Source organism: Ochotona curzoniae, unplaced genomic scaffold, assembly GCF_017591425.1.
Source record: "Ochotona curzoniae isolate NIBS_2020 unplaced genomic scaffold, NIBS_Ocur_1.0 contig_1256, whole genome shotgun sequence".
In the NCBI taxonomy this organism is placed as follows: Eukaryota; Metazoa; Chordata; class Mammalia; order Lagomorpha; family Ochotonidae; genus Ochotona; species Ochotona curzoniae.
The window spans coordinates 4,513-25,521 of record NW_024465018.1 but is presented as its reverse complement, the minus strand read 5'-3'; the positions used below and the strand labels follow the sequence as shown (position 1 = coordinate 25,521).

The 21,009-nt window shown below is 46.7% G+C and overlaps 1 pseudogene; it reads right to left on the bottom strand.

The window, feature by feature from the left end:
• Window positions 1–18,011, bottom strand: part of LOC121167750 — a 35,058-nt pseudogene extending 17,047 nt beyond the window's left edge.
• Between the last annotated feature and the right edge of the window lie 2,998 nt (window positions 18,012–21,009).

Genomic DNA, 21,009 nt, shown 5'->3' with positions numbered 1-21,009 from the left:
AATTGAAATAAAGAGGAATGGCAATTGAACTCACAAGAGACCTCTCACAGGAAATTCTACAGGCCAGAAGAGAGGATGGAATGATATATTCTAGATTCCAAAAGCAAGAAATTGTCAGCCCAGGATAACATACCCAGCAAAACTTTTTGCCCTTGAAAATGAAGTAAAATCCTTCCACAATAAAAAAACATTAAAATAATTTGCCTCTTTGCAATCCTGCCCTACAAATGACACTTCAAGATGTTTTCTTGACAGAGACAAAGAATAGTACCCACTAAAACCAAAGGAGCTGGGTAGCCCTGGACTGGGTCAAACTCCATGCTTGGGGCCATGGTTCCAGCCATTGCAAACACGTGGTGAGCTGTACCCAGGCCTGCCTGGGCTCCAGAGGCTTTTCCTTTCCTGGTGAGTACACTGAAATGAGAATGCTTGGGAACAGGGCAGGGCCAGGCTCCACCTGCCGCCAACATCAGACAGTAGGAGTGATCAAGAGGGTGTGACCGTGGTGTCTGGATATGAGAACTTCCCACAGCCTATTGGCTGTGGTTGGTCCTGGACCAACTTGGACTCCATGTTTGGGGCCCTGGCTTCAGCCATTGCGAACACGTGAGCTCTGGGGTCTTGAGGATTTGGAATTGATGTCTAGGTAAGTCCATGTTGAGACCGCTGTGCATGGGGGTTGTGAATCAATCCTGAGGACACCGAACAACAGAGTAATTCCTTCTTGAAAGTAAGCAAGAGTACTGAGACCTGGTGGTTTGGAGGAGAGACCAGACAATCTGTATGGGTCAGACTGATATACCAGCCTATTTATGAGTCCTGTGTAGAACTTGAATCATCAAACAATGCTGACCACAATACACCAATCAATGCAAAAGCTATGGTTGGGAGCTTGTATAGCAGGGCCGATCCTAGTATCTGACAGAATGATGGATCAGGGGATGGGTCATATTAGGCAGGGCCACGACACTAACCAGAACACAAGAGAACCATTTTGAGGGGTAGATTCAGTGGGGGCTATGTGGGCCCAACCCTGTGGAAATACTACTCCCACTGGTTACCTCAAGAGTTAGGGTTTGGGCCTGGTGGTGTGGCCTAGCTGCTAAAGTCCTCACATTGAACACCCCAGGAGCCCATATGGATGCTGGTTCTAATCCCAGCAGCTCCACTTCCCATCCAGCTATCCAGCTCCCTGCTTGTGGCCTGGGAAAGCAGTCAAGGATGGCCCAATGCTTTGAGACCCTGTACCCGTGTAAGAGACCTGGAGGAAGTTCTTGTCTCTTGGCTTTGGATCAGTGCAACACCACCGGTCATTGCAGTCACTTGGGGGGTGAATCATCGGACGCAAGATCTTCCTCTCTATCTATCTTCCTCTCTGTATATCTGACTTTGTAGTAAAAAATAAATAAAATTTAAGCCAGGATCAATTAGCTGACATTTTAATATTTTAAAGTTATACTAACTTAGAATACATACACAGATTTCTTTTTTAAGAAACAAGTACCTTATTTGTTGTTTTTTTCTGAAATTTATTTATTTTTATTGGAAAGTCACATATACACAGAGAAGGAGAGACAGAGAGCAAGATCTTCCATCCGATGATTCACTCCCCAAGTGACCGCAATGGGCGGTACTGCGCTGATCCAAAGTCGAGAACCAGGAGGTCTTCCGGGTCTCCCACATGGGTGCAGGGTCCCAAGGCTTTGGGTCATCCTCAACTGCTTTCCCAGGCCACCAGCAGGGAGCTGAATGGGAAGCGGGCCTGCCGGGATTAGAACCGGTGACCATATGGGATCCCGGGGAACGTTCAAAGGAGGACTTTAGCTGCTAGGCCACGCAGCCAGGCCCAAAAATAAATAACCCTTTAAAAAAAATTGTATCATTTTTTAAAAAGTTAGGGTGGTGATGGGCTGAGCTAGGTGTGACTATGGAACCTGCCATCACTCACAGGTAAAGGAAGTGACTACAGTCTGCGCTGATCAAGGAAGCAACACCCGAATGTGCATCCTAACACGGGGTGTGGGGTGGGCTTGGCTGCAATGTTCACTAGCTCATACAAGGCCAAAATGGAAGGCCAGACTATGCTGGGCACTGGCCTAACACCCACTGGCATGTATGAGAACTGGGTCTTGGAGTGGGTGAACTGGAGGAACTTGGGAAACTCTGCTAGTGGGTTAAAACTCTGATGATCACATGGTCCTGACCTGGAGTTCAGACAAGCTGGGCAAATCCAATGTCTGGCTAATGTGTGGGTTGGTTATGCAATGGGGCAGACTGAGCAAGGCTGAGCAAACCTTAGTTCACAAGCAAGAATAGAAATCCTGGGCCCCGCGCGGTGGCGCAAGTGGTTAAAGGTCCTCGCCTTGCACGCCCGGGATCCCATATGGGCGCCAGTTCTAATCCCTGCAGCCCCGCTTCCCTTCCAGCTCCCTGCCCGTGGCCCAGGAAGGCAGTTGAGGACGGCCCAAAGCTTTGGGACCCTGCACCCGCGTTGGAGACCCGGAAGAGGCTCCTGGCTTCGGATTGGCATAGTATCAGCCCGTTGCGCTCACTTGGGGAGTGAATCATCGGATGGAAAATCTTCCTCTCTCTCTCTCCTCTCTGTATATCCACCTTTCCAATAAAAAATAATAAAAATAAATCTTTAAAAAAGAATAGAAATCCGGATAGAGCACAGGTCATGCTGAGCTGGGCTCTTACACCTAACTGGTCTGTGTGAGCCAGGGATGCTAGGCCACGACATTTCAGACAAAGGCCAATACAGATGAAGGGCTAAGCCAAGCTGGGTCAGAACAGCCACTGGCATGTGCAAGATCTGGGACTGGGAACAGCCATGGATGGGAAGCAAAGGGGACTTCCTAGCTGTGTTGTGGTTACCACAGGTGAGTGCAGAAGCCGGAGTGGGGGCTGTATTCTGTTCTGGATATGGCTGCAGTGTCCCTTGGCACAAGTGTGGACTGGGACTAGACGCACCAAGCTGGGCTAGACTCCAGCACCATCTGATGCTCTGGAGGACCAGGGTAGATGTGGGACGGACTAGGCTAGGTCTCTGCCCCTACTGAGCTATGTGTGAGCTTTGTCTGGGTATGGATGACCATTGGCTGGGTTGAAACATCCAACAGTAAGAACCAGAATGGGTTGAAGGCCAGTCATAAAAGGCCACTGTTCCTTCCAGGACAGGAAGTGGACTAAGTAGAGCTGGCTCATGGACCCGCTGGTATGGCCAAGATCTGGCATTGAGAGAGGTTCTGATTGAGGAGCCTTGGAAATTCCTCTGGCGGGACATAGTCCCTGCGGGTGAGGTCAGGAACCAAACAAGGGAGCAGCTCACACAAAGCCAGAGAAAGGTACTCACTGACATACATTTGGCACAGGCAGGGGCAGAACAGGTTGAACCAATCCACATCACCCACTGACAAATTCGAGCACCAGAACAGTGGGGATCAGGCCAGATTTGGTCCCAACACATACCAGTACACATGACTGCTGGGATTGGATGTCTGCTGGGCTAGGTTAGACTGTAACCCTCACGAACATCAGCAGAAATTAGGTCAGGCCAGGCTACAACACCCACTGACAAATGCCAAGGTGAGGTAGGCCATACTACACTGGGCCACAGCACCCAATCAGCACAAGTGAGAACCAGGGAGAGAGGGGGTAAAGCCAGTAGGGGGAACATGGAGGGCTCCCCTGCTGGACAGCCACTCCCACTGGACAGCATGAGTTGGGATTGGGCAGACCAGAAAGGGCAGGTTACAACACCTGTGGGCCTCATGCGAGCCAGATCAGGGAAGAGGCAGACTTTGTTGACTGTCCTTACTGGTGCAAGCATAAATCAAAGTGGGTGAGGGATGGTTGGGCTTTGCTACAGCATCAGCTGGCAGATGCTGGCACTAGGGGTTAATTCTGTCAAGTTAAACTCCAGAACCACCTGGAGAGTGCATGATCTGGTAGTGTACCCAGGAGGGAACGAGTGGGCACCTCTCTTGTGGGTTACCACTCCAACTGGAGAGCATGAAAGCCAGGACTAGAGCAGACCTAGCTGGACAGAACAGCACCCACCAGAATGTGTGTGAGCTGGATAACGGAGCTGGTTGAGTTAAACTATAGACTTCAATGCCCATTGACATGTATGCGAGCTGAATGGGATGTGGGAGACTGGACCAGTATGTGGTACATACTGGCAAGCACGGGAAACTAGGGCAGAGGGTGAGCCTAGTGGGGGGTATTGCAGGTCACTCCAACTAAGTTGCAGCTCCTACTGGTTTGTGTGAGAGCCAAATGTGTGGTGGGAAGAATCTGGCTGGACTGCAATACCCGTTGATTCATGTGGAAGACAGAGCTGGAAACAAAGTGACCCAACAATTGCAACAACCAGCATCTGCATAAGCTGATTGGAATGACAGACTGTACCAGACCTGGTACTGGCATGCACACACAAAAACCTGGTCTGGGATAACCTCAGACAATTTCTTTGGGGATTCCCCCCAAGTGAATCGCTGGATTCGGAACTCCAATCATGGAGAAAATTGCAGGTTCCGTGGTCTGACCATGGAATGCATATGTCAAAGCTGGCCTCCTCAGTGGCTTAGATGGAGCTTTGGACAGCATATCCAATGCACATGGAGGAAATGGCAGTCCATGAGAACCTGCAGAGGACACCTGGTACCAAAACAGAGGATGGAAGACAGAAAAAAATTGATCAATTGCCACAGCCAAGAGTTGGAAGCTAAACTGTGGGCTAATGGAGACTCTAAGGTGGACTGTGTCAGCCAGTGGATCTGGAGAGATTTCATCCTGTGTAGAATGGCCAGATTGGCAGCCATTCAGAACTGTTGATCTCTCAAAATGACTCAGTGTCATAGGAGCATGCCCTACGTCGGAGACCCTGTGATAGATGGGAGGCTGGGTGGGGCTTCTCCTTTTATCTCCGCCCCCCCCTTACTCCAGATACAGAAAATAAAAATGTGGAGACAGTGGTCTAATCCACTTTCCTGTACTCTTGACCTTTTGTGCCCTAAACAACTATGTAAAGATTATCAAATCAAAAATTTTAAAAATCAGTCACTTGGTTCTCTTTGGTAAAATACTCAGATATTTTCAGAAATATTGTGAGATAGATAGAACCCTGCTCTGCAAATTATATGTATAAATGTTGGTATTTTAGCTTTAGTATTCTCAAAAGTAGATCATATGAAAACTAAGTATTTCTAAGATTAATTTATTTTTCTTAGAAAGCCATATTTACAAAGCGAAGGGGAGAGGGAGAAGGATCTTCCATCCACTGGTTCACTATGCAAAGTGGTACATTGGTCAGAACTGAGTTGATCTGAAGCCTGGAACCAGGAGCTTCTTCTGGGTCTCCAACTTGTGAGCAGGGTCCCAAGGCTTTGGGCCATTCCCTTCTGCTTTCCCAAGCTATAAGCAGAGAGCTGGATGGAAAGTGGAGCTACCAGGACATGAACCAACACCCATATGGCATCCAGGCACTTGCAAAATAAGGATTTTAGCCAACTAAGACATTATATTAGGCCCCAAAACTAAGTATTTATAATTTTTCATTGCTGTAATTGTTTTCCTGATAGATTTTTCTTGAATGTTAAATAACCAAAACCATGCCCTCTAACACTTTTAATATAGGCAATCATGGAACATGCATAAATATCACAGCCCACAAAATACAGGGCTCAAAAACAAAATACAGGGGCTGGTTGGTGGCTTAGGAAGCTAAACCTCCACCTGCAGCACTGGCAGCCCACACAAGCACTAGTTCTAGTCCCAGCTACTCCACTTCTGATCCATGTTCCCTGCCTCTGACATGGGGAAGCAGCAGAGGATGCCTCAAATCCTTGGGCTGCTGCACCCATATGGAGACCTGGAAGAAGCTCTACCTCCTGCAGGCACTGGGATCCCATATGGGCATGCTGGTTCATATACTGCCTGCTCCACTTGCCATCCAGCTCTCTGCCTGTTGCCTGGGAAAGCAGTAGAAGATGGCCCAAAGCCTTGGGATCCTGCACTTGGGTGGGAGACCCAGAGCTTCTGGCTCCTGGCTTCAGATCGACTCAACTCTGGCCATTGTGACCATTTGAGGAGTGAACCAACATATCAAAGATTTTTATCTCTCCTTTATCTGTAATTCTATCTCTCAAATAAACTTTAAAAATAACAAGATACTCAAATAACATCTAAACCAATATTCTTACTTCAAGTATGCATTAAGCTCATAGTATTATAGAAAACTCTCACAACCTATTAGCACTTCCATCATATCCCTTTACCGGTATACCCAACACAAATGGTAGCTACTTCCTGCTTGGGAGGGAGTAGCAGTACTCTTTTCAGAAACTTTTTGAAAGATCTATTTGTTCTTGGAAAGCTAGATACACAGAAAGAAGGAGATAGAAAGATCTTCTATCCCCTGGTTCACTCCCCAAGCGGCCACAATGCCTAGAGCTGAGCCAAACTAAAGCCAGGAGCCAGAAGCTTCTTCCAGGTCTTTCATGTGTGTGCACGCCAGGTCCTTTTTTCAGAGAATAAGTTTAATATTAAAATTTTCCTTTGTCGTAGCATCAGATGCTGGCTAATCTGTCAAGTTAAACTACAGAACTATCGAGAAAGTGTATGATCCAGGAGTGGAAGTGGCCTAGGAGAGAAATAGTGGACACCTCCCTCTTGGGTTATCACTCGCACTGGAGAGCAGGAATACCAGGACTGGGGCAGGCATGGCTGTATTGTGCCCAGATTTTGAGATCCTCAGAAATCACCAGGAGTCTGAAGTCAATCTAAGTGCACAAGGATGGTTTATTAAAGATCAGCACATCAGAGACTGGGTTCTTGGTTGAGAGCAGGCAGCTGGTTGACCAACCAACCAGCCAGTTCCAACACCCTTTACCAGGAATGTGGCCCCAAATAGAACACTCATAGGGTTTTTATAGGGGTAATCCACAACAGCTTAAAAGCTTGCAATAGCCTGCAAGGTGAGGGGCAATAGCACACATTCCCTACCTATCTTGGCTGGAAAACCCATGCCTCCAGCAACTAAGGTAAGCACACACTTAATTACTTGGAGCCACCTGTGAGATAACCAGACTTAGGTGGGCCTTGATTCATAAGGATTGGAACCCATCAGTGCTAAAGGTCACATAGGCCTTTTGGCCTGCAAACTCATAGTTTCTTAGTAGCAATGAGCCATGAAAAAATGGCTGGGATTTTAAAACTGAGGTTCTTCAGCTGGACAAAATGGTACCCCTCCAGCATGTGTGTGGGCTGGATAGTGGGGCTAGTTGAGATAAACTAGGCTTCAATGCCCATTGACATGTATGAGAGCTGAATGGCATGTGGGACAGACTGGAGCAGTCTGCTGTACATACTGGCAAACATGGGAACTAGGGCAGGGGGCAGGCCTAGTGGGGTTTATTGTGGGTTGCTCCCACTAAGCTGCATCTCCCACTGGTTTGTGTGAGGGCTGAGTATGTGCTGGGCAGAATCAGTTGGACCGCAACACCCATTGGTTCGTGCAAAGACAGGGCTGCAAACAGAATCAACCCAGCAATTGCAAACACCAGCTAATTGGGCGACAGACTGTGCTGGACAGTCTAATAGTAAGCACATGCAAGAATCTGCTCTGGGATCTCTGCTCTCAGACAGTTTCTTTGGGAATCTCCCCAATCGAATTGCTGGACTCAGAACTTCAACCATGCAGAGAAGTGCAGGTTCCATGGTCTGCCATGGAGTGCAAATACCAAAGCAGTGGACAGCGTAAGCAGGTGCACATGGAGGATATGGCAGTGCATAAGAACCTGCAGAGGATACCTGGCACCACAACAGAGGACAGGACAAATCAATCAACTACCCCAACCAGATGTTAGCAATGAAAAACTGAGCAAATGCAGACTGTAAGATGGACTATGTCAATCAGTGGATTTTGCAGCAACTTCATCATGTTTAGAATGGCGAGGTTGGGGCCCGGCGCGGTGGCGCAAGTGGTTAAAGGTCCTCGCCTTGCACGCCCGGGATCCCATATGGGCACCGGTTCTAATCCCGGCAGCCCCGCTTCCCTTCCAGCTCCCTACCTGTGGCCTGGGAAAGCAGTCAAGGATGGCCCAAAGCTTTGGGACCCTGCACCCGCGTGGGAGACCCGGAAGAGGCTCCTGGCTTCGGATCGGCATAGTATCGGCCCGTTGCCCTCACTTGGGGAGTGAATCATCGGACGGAAGATCTTCCTCTCTGTCTCTCCTCTCTGTATATCCGCCTTTCCAATAAGAAAATAATAACAATAAATCTTAAAAAAAAAAAAAAAGAATGGCGAGGTTGGCAGCATTCATAACTGTTGACCTATCAAAACCACTTGAGCAAGACCCATGGAGCATGTCCCACATCAGGGACCTGCAATGGGTGGGAGGCTGGGTAGTTTCTCCTTTTATCTCCTCCTTTGCCCCAGATACAGAAAAAAGAGAGAATGTGGAAATCATAGTCTTACCCACTTTCCTGTTGAAAAAAAAATAAAAAACTTTCCTTATTTGGCCCAGAGCAGCAGCCTAGTGACTAAGTCCTCACCTTGTATGTGGCAGGATCCCATATGGGATCCAGTTCTAACCATGGCGGTTCCACTTCCCATCCAGCCCCCTGCTTGTGGCCTGGGAAAGCAGTCAAGGATGGCCCAAAGCCTTGGGACCCTGCACCCACATGGAGGAACCACAAGAACCTCCTGATCAGCTCAGCTCCAGCCATTGCAGCTGCTTGGGGAGTAAACCAGTGAATGGAGGATCTTTCTCTATTTCTCCTTCTCTCTATAAATGTCTTTCCAATAAAAAAAATTTTTTTTTTTTAAAAAACTTTCGCTATGAGTGATAGTCCACAAAGGCCTATGCAACATGTCTACAGTGCAGCCTTTTCTCAAGTACATTTACCCCAGATAGGCCCTAAATTACAGGATAACCTGCACCTAACACTTCTATAGAAGGCATTCCTGACTTCAGGCATCTTTGAATAATACTTTGCCAAAGGTCACAATTAGTAGCCTAGATGGATAAGATTTTACCTCAACAAAAGCTTTTGCAATGGCTTCAGATTTCACAACTCAGCCAAATCTCACAGGTTCAAGCCAAAGTCCTTCAGTAAACTGCCCTCATTTCCATCACCAACTCTACATTCAGTGGTACACATACCACCCTCATTTCCAACCAGCTGGCTACCAATTTCACAGTCCCTACAATTTGCTACGGTGTGATCGTTCTTTGGAATGGCTAACAGAACTCATAGTGCTGCACGTAACAATTTTAGCTTCACTATAGCAAAGACGTTCAAATCAGAGCCAGCCAAAGGAAGAGCCCAGTGTGAGGTCTGGGAAGGTTCCAAAGGCACAGCATCCATTGCTCCTCAAATCATGTTCCCAAAAACACACTACACTCCAAGCAAAGTGACAAAAGGCCACATACAGAGATTATTAATCAGGAAAGCTGAGCTAGGCTTCTCATGCCCAGTTCTTACGGCAGTTTCGATGTAGGAATGTTGGCTAAATCACTAGTTATGTGACAAAGTCTCTAACCCCTCTGCACTCCAGGGAATTTGGGCTGACATAGTGAGGGCCAAAGTCCTAACCATGTAATGACATGATTGGTCTAACACAACCAGTTTTTATGTTGGCTCTTGGCATTAGCATAAACTGTTATTAGCCAAGGAAAGGATACACCACAAATAAGACATTCCTACCACTTGAGAAATGCTAAAGATTTGCAAATTGTCTCTTGGCTTTAAGAAAGAGAAGCTAATTTTTTGGCCCGACACGAAAGCATAGTGGTTAAAGTCATCGCCATAAATGCACTGGGATCCCATATGAGTGTTAGTTCTAATCCCAGCAGCCCCACTTCCCATCCAGCTCCCTGCTTGTGGCCTGGGAAAGCAGTCAAGGACTGCCCAAAGCCTTGGGACCCTGCACCCACATGGGAGACCCGGAAGAAACTCCTGGCTCCTGGCTCCAGATTGGCTCAGCTCCAGCTATTGTGGCCACTTGGGAGTGAACCATTAGATGGAAGATCTTCCTCTGTGTCTATCTTCCTCTCTATATATCTGCCTTTCCAATAAAAATAAACCTAAAAAAAAACAGAAGCTAATTTTTTTATACAGTGACACAATATTTAAACTGCAACAGCTAAAAATCAGTGGTGTTAGAGCTGGCACCTTGGTATAGTAGGCTAAGCTTCCATCTGTTGTGCCTCATTCCCTATATCCTGGTTGCTCTTCTTCCCATCCTGCTCCACGTTTATGGCATGGGAAGGTAGAGAACTGCCCACGTTCTTGGAACCCTGTACCTGCATGGGAGACGCAGAAACTTTTGCCTCCTGGCTTCAGATAAGCTCAGCTCTGGTCATTGTGGCCATCTGCAGACTGAACCAACAGATGAAAGATCTCCCTGTCTCTCCTTCTCTGTGTAATTTTGCCTTTCAAATAAAAATAAATCTTAAAAAAAAAAAACTGTTGACATAAAAAATCTAAATGTTTGTCATCTCTTCCAATATCAGCATTTTAGACCTGCATTCCTCTAAGTCTGTTGCTTCTTTTAAAGGGGACTCTTGCTCTCCCTCCTAGTCTCCACAGATTCTATTTCCTCATTCCTGGTATGACTCATCAATTTGCTTCCTTCACATCCACTGCAAATATTTCAATTTACAAATTGTGGTGACAATGTGGCATGGGGGCTAAACTGCCGGATACAGGAACCCCGTATCAGAGCTACTGCACTTCTGACGTAGTTTCCTGTTAATGCACCTGAGTAAGCAGAGAATGATGGCCCAATTATTTGGGTCCCTACCACCCAGGTGGAAAATCTGGATGAAGTTCTAGGCTCCTGGTTTCCACTTCAACCTCACCCAATCTTGGCTGTCACAGGCATTTAGTAGTGAACTAGGAGCTGGAATTCCTATACTTCTCTGGCTTTCTAATAAATAGATATTCTTTAAAACCTTAATCTGAATATTTTTCCTGGATTTACTTCCATCATTTGATGTCACCTTAAAAGACTGAACTGAGGGGCTATGTTGTGGCACAAGGGGTTAAGCTACTGTCTGCAATGATGGTACCTCATATGGGTCCCAGTTCACATCCCTTCTGCGCTACTTCCAATTTAGCTCTCTGCTAATGTGCTTGGGAAAGCAGCTTAGGGTGACTCACTTGGGATGCCCAGAACTCGGGGCTCTTGGCCTGTGGCCATTTGCAAAGTTAACAAGCAAATGGCAGATCTATCTCTTCTGCCTCTGTCTCTGAATCTCTGCCTTGCAAATAAATTTTTAGAAAAAAAATGTACAGGGAGAATTTGCTGCTACAATAAACTAAGCCTCTGCCTATGATGCCAGCAGCCCATATGGGTGTCAGTTCATGTCCCCATCAATAGAGGACTGGATAAGAAAGCTATGGCTCATCTACTCCACGGAATACTACTCTGCTATTAAAAAAAAAAAAATGCAGTTCTTTGTTGTCCCATCCAGCAGGACAGCCAACCTAGGAGAGAATGGGGGACAAGAGACACAAAGAACAGACAGCAACACAGTGTGTCTGATCAAGCTGACCAATTTTATTTTTCACACACAAGGCTTTATAGTCTGCAAAACATGATCTATGGGTGAGGGGAAAGAGAAAACAAGATCCAGGGTATGGTTTGAGTTCTTTCCGGATAGCTATATCTAAAAGCCCCTTATGCTTGCAAGAGATGGGCATGGTTTCATAACTCTTTCTGGGTAGCTATTTCCCAAACCCTCTTATGCTCACAAGAGGATGCTGGCAGGTAGGGCACAAGCACCAAGGGTGGTCAGAGCAGGGTGGGTTGATAGATGACTTGTAAACCACAGGGTGTCTTAAGACTTGGTTTCTCTTGCATTTTACTAGCTGGTACTTTCCACTGTCCTAGATCTATATTCAAAATGACTTCAGTATGGCTATAATATATGGCTCCCAACACTTTGTGGCCAAATGGGCCCAACTGGAAACCATTATGCTAAGGGAAATGAGCCAATCCCAAAAGCCTAGATACCATGTGTTTGCCTTAATTTAAGATGAAATTATGTCAATCCAAAAAATAGTTCCTGTAATTTATAATATTATTTCAACCTCAAACAGCCTGTATCACATACAATAAGATACTGTGATGTAACCAATGAACAATCAATGTGAATCAGACTGCTTATGCTCTACATCAAAGAACTATAAAACCTAATATACTTTTAAACTCTGTGTTATTCTGTAATGGGTCAGAAGAGCAGAGAAATCTTCCACCTCCTTAGAATATGTGAGGAAGACATTAAGTATAACTTATCAAGAATACAACAGGTAACTTACAGACAACAGACTCAATTCAGCATTAGACATTAGCAAAATATAAAGACATACAGGGGGAATCAAGAATGAACCTGACAACCCCTTAACAGGAGGTCACATGCACAGAGGAGTGGGGACCCTCAATGTGGAGCAGGCAGACAGGAGGCAGCTTATAACACAGCCCTGGAGACTCCCAGACCCTCACCAAGAACTATCAGTATGGGCACCAAGAGCTATATCCCAACTGCCAAAGAGACCATGGGGAATTGGGCTGCCCTTGTAGGCCCAGAACTCTGAGGTCATCCACTCCCGTTCAAATCTCCCACATGAGATGGACGATGCCCAAATCCTCACAGGATCTAATGTCATCAGAACAAGAGCTGGGAGCCCTGAGCAGACTGCAGAAACAGCAGACTGCAGAAACAAAACAGTAAACTCCCTTCGGGACTCGGGAGGGGAGCTATCTCTGGTCCTTACTAAATTCCAAATTTGGATCCCCACCCTCTCTGGCAATGACCATCAGGGTCACTCCAGAGAACCACCCCCCCCCCAAAAAAAAATTAGATAGACCAATAAGTAAAGCTTAGAACCAGGCAGGAAATGGTCGGCGGAGACTCACATATACCTTTTTAAGTAGGACACAAAAATTAGTTGCTCCTCACTAAGGTATTGAAGATTTCTCTGCACACCCCTCCTAAAATTGTTCTGTGCCTCAACTGTTCACATATACCTTGTTAGAGTTATAAGCCAGTTTGAACTATCCTAAAATTCTCAAGTTCAGTAAAAATTATGCTTCAATACTATAAACTGCTAAATACTAAAATGAAAATAGACACAAGACAGCTGAATAGTACCCTATAGCCATTTTAAAGTGTATAACAGCTGGTTGTGTATAAACTAAAATTGAAATGTCAGTGAAGTAGTCACAGGGTTTGAACTTGCATTTTCTAACATATTGGTCACTTAATACCATATAATTAACTTCATAGTGTTGTAAATTGTTGATGTTATGTTGTGGCTTTTCATTGGACAGGATAATACTCTGCCAGCTCTGCTTTCAGAGCAGAGATTGTCTCCCCAAGAAACTGCTGAATTTATCTGGACAGTAAGATGCTGGACTCTATGCATGATACATGCTTGCAATGAAGGAATCATGACTAGATTTGAACTTTAACACTGCAACAAGATGGAGGAATCCACCATGGGGGAGGGCATGCAGAGGGGTTGGGGGAATCCCAGAGCCTATGAAACTGTGTCATAGAATGAAATAAAATTTAAAACAATACAAATAAAAAACTGGAAAAAAATTTTTTTTAATGTACAGGGAGAATTGGCTGCTACAATAAACTAAGCCTCTGCCTATGATGCCAGCATCATATGGGAGCTGTTCAAGTTCCAGCTGCTCCACTTTTAATCCCACTCCCTGCTTACATCTTAGGAAAGCAGCAGATAATGGCCCAAGTCATTGGGCCCCTGCACCCAGGTTGGAGACCTGAAAGAAGCTCCTGGCTCCATTTCAGCAATTGGAAACTCTGTCCCTCCTCTCTGTAACTTCAAACAAAAGCAAATCTCTTCAACAATCTAATTTTTAAAATGTACAGGGAAAGAATGACAATTGTCCTTTGTCATTTCACTCTCCAGGATGGTGTTTGACGTAGCAGGTAAGCAGCCTATTAGGACAACGAAATCCCATCCAAGCACCAGGGATCTACATTGGCTCTGGCTCCAGCTTGCTGATAAGGAAGACACTGGCAGGGAGCAGTGTTCAGGGTTCCTCTCATGCATGCTGTAAACCTCGCCTGAATTCCTGCTCAGGCTACCAGCTTTCCCCCAGCCACTAAAGGCACTAGAGGAGTCAAGCAGCAAATGAAAAATAACAAGTAGCAAAAATAACAAAAAAAGGCCAAACAAATAATGCTACATTTCCTGTATACTTTGTGAGTATATACCTCTCCCTTTCTTTGTAATTTTGCCTTTCAACAAATCTTTAATAATATATACACATGTGTGTTTACATATACATATATATTTACAGGAAACGAAAGTCACAGGCTAGCAAATATAACAGATTTTATTTTAAGTTAGCAAATAATGGGTGGGACTAATTCTAACCATTTTACCAGACTAACCCAGAGTCTATGGTGAATAAAACTGAAAACCAGGAAGTCTTTTTCACTCAACTCTGCACAAATTTAACTTACACTGTCATTTAAACACTCAAAGCACCAGTTTCTTCATCTGTTACAGCCAACTGAATCCCATATTAATTTGCCAGAATATCTACAAAGTGTTTCCACATAGATCATTGCATTGGAGGGCCTCGTTGGCCTGTTCCTACTCAAAAATTATATAATTTAAAAGAGTAACTTGGCCATACACACAATTTAAATGCTTATAATACTAAGAATTTCCCTTTGGAATAACAAGCATCGGTCAGAGGAAGAGTTCAAAGATAATTCCCACTGTAACATGACTGTATTAAGTAATTACTATCTCACAAATGGCTAGAAAAGCCTTCCATGGCTCTCCTGGTTTCAGGGCCCAACACCACCACCAATTTTGCTCACGTGGAGGAACACACCACTAGATGGAGCAGGAACAAAAAACATCACAGAACCTTTGCAGTCTCCAAAATGGAGATCACCCAGAATAGTGAAGCTAAGCTATTTCCACACTCTGGAAGTCAGTTTTTCCTAGCAAAATCAGAAAAAGAATTTTGTTTCATGATTACCTCACATTTTTTTTTTTAATAAGGCAGACTTTCAGAGAGAATGACAGGAAGATCTTCCATTCACTGATTTAATCCCCAACAGCTGCAGGGCCAGAGCTAAGCCAGTCCCAAAACCAAGAGCCAGATGCTTCTTCGGGGTCTCCCACATGTGTGCAAGGACCCGAAGGTTCAGCCCATCCACTACTGCTTTTCCAGGGCACAAGGAGGGAGCTGGATTGGAACTGGAGAAGCCAGAACTGGTGTCCAGAAGGGATGCTAGCAAATGGAGGGAAAAAGATTAGCGAATTCAGCCATGGTGCAGGACCCATACCTTGGGTTCTTTCTAAACACTGCTGACAGGGCAAAACATTTTTTCCTTCTTACAAAATGTTGTCAGATTTCTTAATTTCATATTGCCAAAAACTGGGTTTTTTTTTGTTTGTTTGTTTGTTCTGTCATATACCTACCGTTTATGGCAGGCTGATGCTGTACACACAGATTCATGAATTTAATGACATCGAGAGTAGACACTTGGTGTGATGGTTAAGTTGCCCCCAAAGGCATGTATTACAGTGCATGATGTAAATCCAGGTCCTTGGCTTCCTACCCAGCTCCCTGTTAATGAAGCTTGAGGCAGCAGACGACAAGTAACTGGGTCCCTTACCTACCACCTATATAGAATACCAAGGTGAAGTTAGGAGATTTCTGGCTTCTGCAAGGCATAGCCTTCCCTTGTACAGGTATTTGGTAATTAATTGGCAGATAAACAATCTGCCTTTCAATACTGAAAATAATTCATGTTAAGTCCACTGACATGCCATGGCTGACTCATCATTCTAACACCAACATTCAGACGGCCCTTGGCTCTCTCAAAATCTGCCCTTGGAAAGGGCAGGTTTAAGAAAGTGAAGGTGGGCCCTGCGGTGTGGCCTAGCGGCTAAAGTCCTCACATTGAACAAGCCAGGATCCCATATGGGCACCAGTTCTAATCCCAGCAGCCCCACTTCCCATCCAGCTCCCTGCTTGTGGCCTGGGAAAGCAGTCAGGGACGGTCCAATGCTTTGGGACCCTGCACCCGTGTGGGAGACCCAGAAATTGTTCCTGGTTCCCGGCTTCGGATCGGCACAGTACCGGCCATTGCGCTCACATGGGGAGTGAATCATCGGACAGAAGATCTTCCTCTGTCTCTCCTCCTCTCTGTATATCTGACTTTATAATAAAAAATAAATAAGTATTTAAAAAAAAAAAGAAAAGAAAGTGAAGGAACCAAATTAAGCTGAAACCTCAAACATCCCTGGAGGTGTATTTTCAGGAAGAAGGGGTAAAAAGGCCTGTCAGGTTTTGTTTCAGCCCAACAGCCAACTAAAGGAACCAGGTTCCTTTAAGGCAAACCTAGGTCCCGCCTTCAGAACTGGGTTTAAAACCACTGCTTGCAGCTGCACCCCCACACAGGTGTGCCTGGGTAGAACCCCATCTCCCTTGCATTTCTTGGAGGCACCTCAGGTACTTGGGTTCTCAACACACATCTGAGACACACAGACAGAGTTCAGGAACCTGGCTTTGACCTAACCAACTCAGGCTGGTAGATTTTTGCAAAGTGAAATAGAAGCTGTAACATCTTTGCCTTTCACATAACCATAAAAGTTAAGCGGGCAGGGCCCGGCACGGTGGCGCAGTGGTTACGGTCCTCACCTTGCACACCCAGGATCCCATATGGGCACCAGTTCTAATCCCGGCAGCCCTGCTTCCCATACAGCTCCCTGCCTGTGGCCCGGGAAAGTAGTCGAGGACGGCCCAAAGCTTTGGGACCCTGCACCCGCGTGGGAGACCCGGAAGAGGCTCCTGGCTTCGGATTGGCATAGCATCGGCCGTTGCCCTCACTTGGGGAGTGAATCATCGGATAGAAGACCTTCTTCTCTGTCTCTCCTCTCTGTATATCTGCCTTTCCAATTAAAAAAAAAAAAGTTAAGAGGGCAAAGGTAGAGAGACCAATGAGGGCCAAAGTGGGCTTATTTGCTCTGTAAACATCTTTCCCGTCATTCACCACTTACCACTTTCAGTGGCAGGGACAAAGATGAAAGAACATCAACTGTATTGAAAGATGATGGTGATGCGAGAAATGGAGGCCTTTTACAAGCTGGTTCACTCCCCAAGATGAGCCAGCCCAAGGTCACTGGCCTGGAACTCCACCTGCTCACTCATGTGGGTGCCCCATGTGCCTCGGCTGCTCCACACACACAAGCATGGAGCAAAATCAAGGCTGAACCTCACAGCGGTCAATGGGCGCCATTAGCAGATGGCGGCGCCGGAGGCTTAAAACTGAACTGCACCATGCATGCCACAGTAGTGGCTACAAACCAACACAATTTCTTTCCAGAAAAAACACTAGCTCCTCTAGTTAAATAATTTAATGCACTCACAAATATCACTGCTCTTCCCCACCATAAGGAACTTTGATTTCCTTTAGGATGTTTGGGCAGAGCACAAACTAGGCTCTAACAATACAAGGGTAACAAGAAGCAGGAAGATACTATCTCAGTAACCTTTAGCTCGCAACCTCGGCTTACTGCGCATTCACTGGGCTAAATCTGGAAGTGCTTCCTGGCTCCCACATGCCCGGTTTGGCGAGTCGAAAAACCCACCACTGACCACTGACAAGGAGGGACGCATGCACACAGCGGCTTCCCTTCCAGACGCCGCACGCCTCTCGGCAGGATGCTTGTTGGAGCAGTCCCGGATGCAAATCCCACAGCTCAGGGAAGCACACCACACTCGGGAACCCGCTCCGTTCCTCTCCCTGCGGCCAGACGGCCTGTGCCTCACCCTCAATCCCCGAAGGACCCGCGGCTGACAGAGCCGAACTCTTCGCGGCGGCAATGGGTACTTCAGAAAAGCCCCGGACCGACCGCGGCCTCAGGCGGGCACGGGAGTCGGGCGGGCTTAGCCACCACAGGTTCCCGGAAGGAGCGAACTGGCCAGCGGCTGACATTTTTTGTTTGTTCTAAAAGAAACGGTAGAAGGCAGCAGGCCAAGGCTTTTTCCACGCGCTGAAAGTCAGCGAGAAAAACAGCGCGCGGGGGTAACAAAAGCACGGCGCCTGAGCCCTTCTGGGTTAGGGTTAGATTAACAGACCAGTCGCCTCCGGGCCCACCCACCTCGACCCGCCGAGCGCGGACCGCCGCCGCCTTATAAAGGGTCGGGCGCTGCGCGCGCCTATTGGCCGAGGCCGAACGCCCTCAGCTCTCGCGAGGTTTCTCCAAGCTCGGGATCTCGCCACGAGGCCGAGCGCCGCCCCGCCCCTGCAGGAAGTGAGTGCGGTTCTTCCGGCGCGTTGCCCTGACGTCAGCGTCCGCGTCCGTGAGGAAGGTGCTTGTCGTGTGTTTTCAAACATCATGGAGTCCGTAAAAAAGTTTCAGCGGTCATTCCACAGAACAGCGGTTGCAGATTTTGTAAACCACATTTGTTAGCGGTTTGGGTAAAAATGACGCCACTGGGGAAGCCAGGATCCTGTGGCTCTGTATCTGTCGGGTCCCGCTTTCTCTTTGCTTCTTGAGCCCAGGATGGATTTTACTCGGTGTAACTACTTCATTCTTAGTTTTAACACTTTTTAGAATAATTACTTCTTTTTTATTGGAAAATCATATATACAGAGAGGAGGGCAGTCTGAGAGGAAGATCTTCCACCCTCTGCTTCACTGCCCAAGCGGCTGTAGCTGCCGGATCTGAGCCAATCCGAAACCAGGAGCCAGGAGTTTCCTCCAGGTCTCCCACGTGGGTGCAGGGTCCCAAGGCTTTTGGGCCGTCCTCGACTGCTTCCCTAGGCCACAAGAAGAGAGCTGGATGGGAAGCTGGGCCACCGGAACATGGATCGGTGCCCATGTGAGATCTTGGACATGCAAGGCGAGGACTTTAACCACTAGGCTATTGTGCTGGGCCGTTGATTTTAATATTAAGGACGGGCGTTTTCTTTAATTTCATTCTGAGTCTCTGGACCAGAAGGAAAACACGGAACGTTTTACTCCCTTCAGTAACCAAACTTGAAATTTGTCACCATTGAATCTTGGACTCAGAGAAGAAAAAATGCTGAAAGAGAAAGGAAATTAAAAAAAAAAAAAAAAAAAAAAGGTCACATTTCATTTTCCTTACTTAGAATTACACCAAGGGGGAAGAGCTATTTCTGAGTCTATACAGAATGTTCCACACATTGGGTTATGGTTCAACAGGTTAATCCTCATTCAATGCCTTCCTGAACCTTCTAGTACAGGCATCCCATCTGGGCACTGATTTGTGTCCCAGCTGCTCCTTTGCCTATCCACCTCCCTGCTTGTGGTCTGGAAAAGCAGTAGAGAATGGCTCAAAGCCTTGGGATCCTGCACCCATGTGGGAGACCTGGAAGAAGCTCCTGGCTTCAGATCAGTCACTTGGGTAGTGAAACAGTGGATGGAAGATCTTTTCTGTCTCTCCTCTCTAAATCTACCATTCTGATAAAAAGTTGCTTAATTTACTGTCCAAGAGACCAGGCTTAGGAGCTGTGTTCCCAGCTGGTGGAGCAATCTATTTTAGTATCACTTTATTAAACCTCTTTTAATCTCTGTATCTTAATCTGTAAAGTGGGAATAATAGCTTACCTACCTCTCTGAGATGTTGAAGTGCTGTGATTATCCCTGTTTTCTACAAACAATAAAAAGCACACTTTAAGTGGCTAGCAATGTCCTCTGCAATTTCTGTGTATCAGTTGCTCCCACCACTCTCACTTTCTGAATCCTGCTCAAAATAGTCTTGTTTACAACCCAGATGTGCCAGGGGATAGAAAGTGAATCTTCACAGATGGTTGAACCACACTATATGGAGTCTTCCTGCTTCTACATGCCCATCATTTTTTCATCTTAACACTCTCGCCCTACAAGTTTCCTCTCTGGTCAGTTCTATATATCTCCATACCTGCTGAGAGTGCCCCAGTGGATAAAATAAACCTTTTGATGCCATAGAGGAAGTGGTATGTGAACTGGAACTGTAAATTCCCAAATTCTAAATGTGAAGGCCACGCATTGCAGTTTGAAGGTACCTGTAAGTACGGGGAGGTGGTCGAAGTTCATCTTTCTGCCATCTCGGCCGGCAGGCCGCTCAGTTGGACGGTGAGGGGGGCGCGTGCCTGGAACACCGCGTCAGAGGCCACGCACGGCCAGTGCCGGAGCAGGGCAGAGCACTGGGCCCTGGGCGCCCAGCCCCCGGCGCGGCTGCTGCCTCAGCCTCGGAGTCCGGAACATCACATAGGGGAAACCGACCTTTCCTCCCTCAGTCTCCACAAAAAGCCCATGGCTAGTACATCCCGAAGAGGCGCAGACACAATCCCTTTCCTAAAGCCTTCTACTTCACCGGCTCTACCCGTCCCGAGAACCCAGGAGGGATGGATGTGGACAGGGGAGGAGCGTTCGGGTGGTACACTTCACTACATTGAAATCTCTCGCTCTAGTCCGAAAACTTCTCATTCCCTAACATTTTTTTAAAAACCCCAACAGAATGTCTCCCTCTTTCTTTGCAGGGAAAACGAGAGCTCATAGATCATAGGAAATTCAGAGGGGAGAAAAAACTCTCCGAGTTTCCAAAAGCCTCTGATTCCGCACACCCTTCAGGATTCCAATAAAACAGGCACAGAGATCGGCACTTCTTCAGCTGCTAAAGTCAACCACGCTCCCTGGAGCCAGACGCCGCTCCCACACCCTGCCATGGCCCTCCAGGCTGAGCGGCGCAGGCGGTCATTCAGGCACTGCTGTCCTGGTGTGTACCGCAGCACCCAGATTTCCACAGAGCGCTCGAATTCACACTTTTGAAACAAAGTAGGACATACTATTGTTTCTTGCAGTTGAGGTTTTATGTACACAATTCGGGAAGTCACAATTTGAGAACTTACAATGTGGGAACTCAGGATTTACGAAGTCACAGTTTAGAAAGTTAGAATTTGGGAAGTCACAATGTGGGAAGTAACAA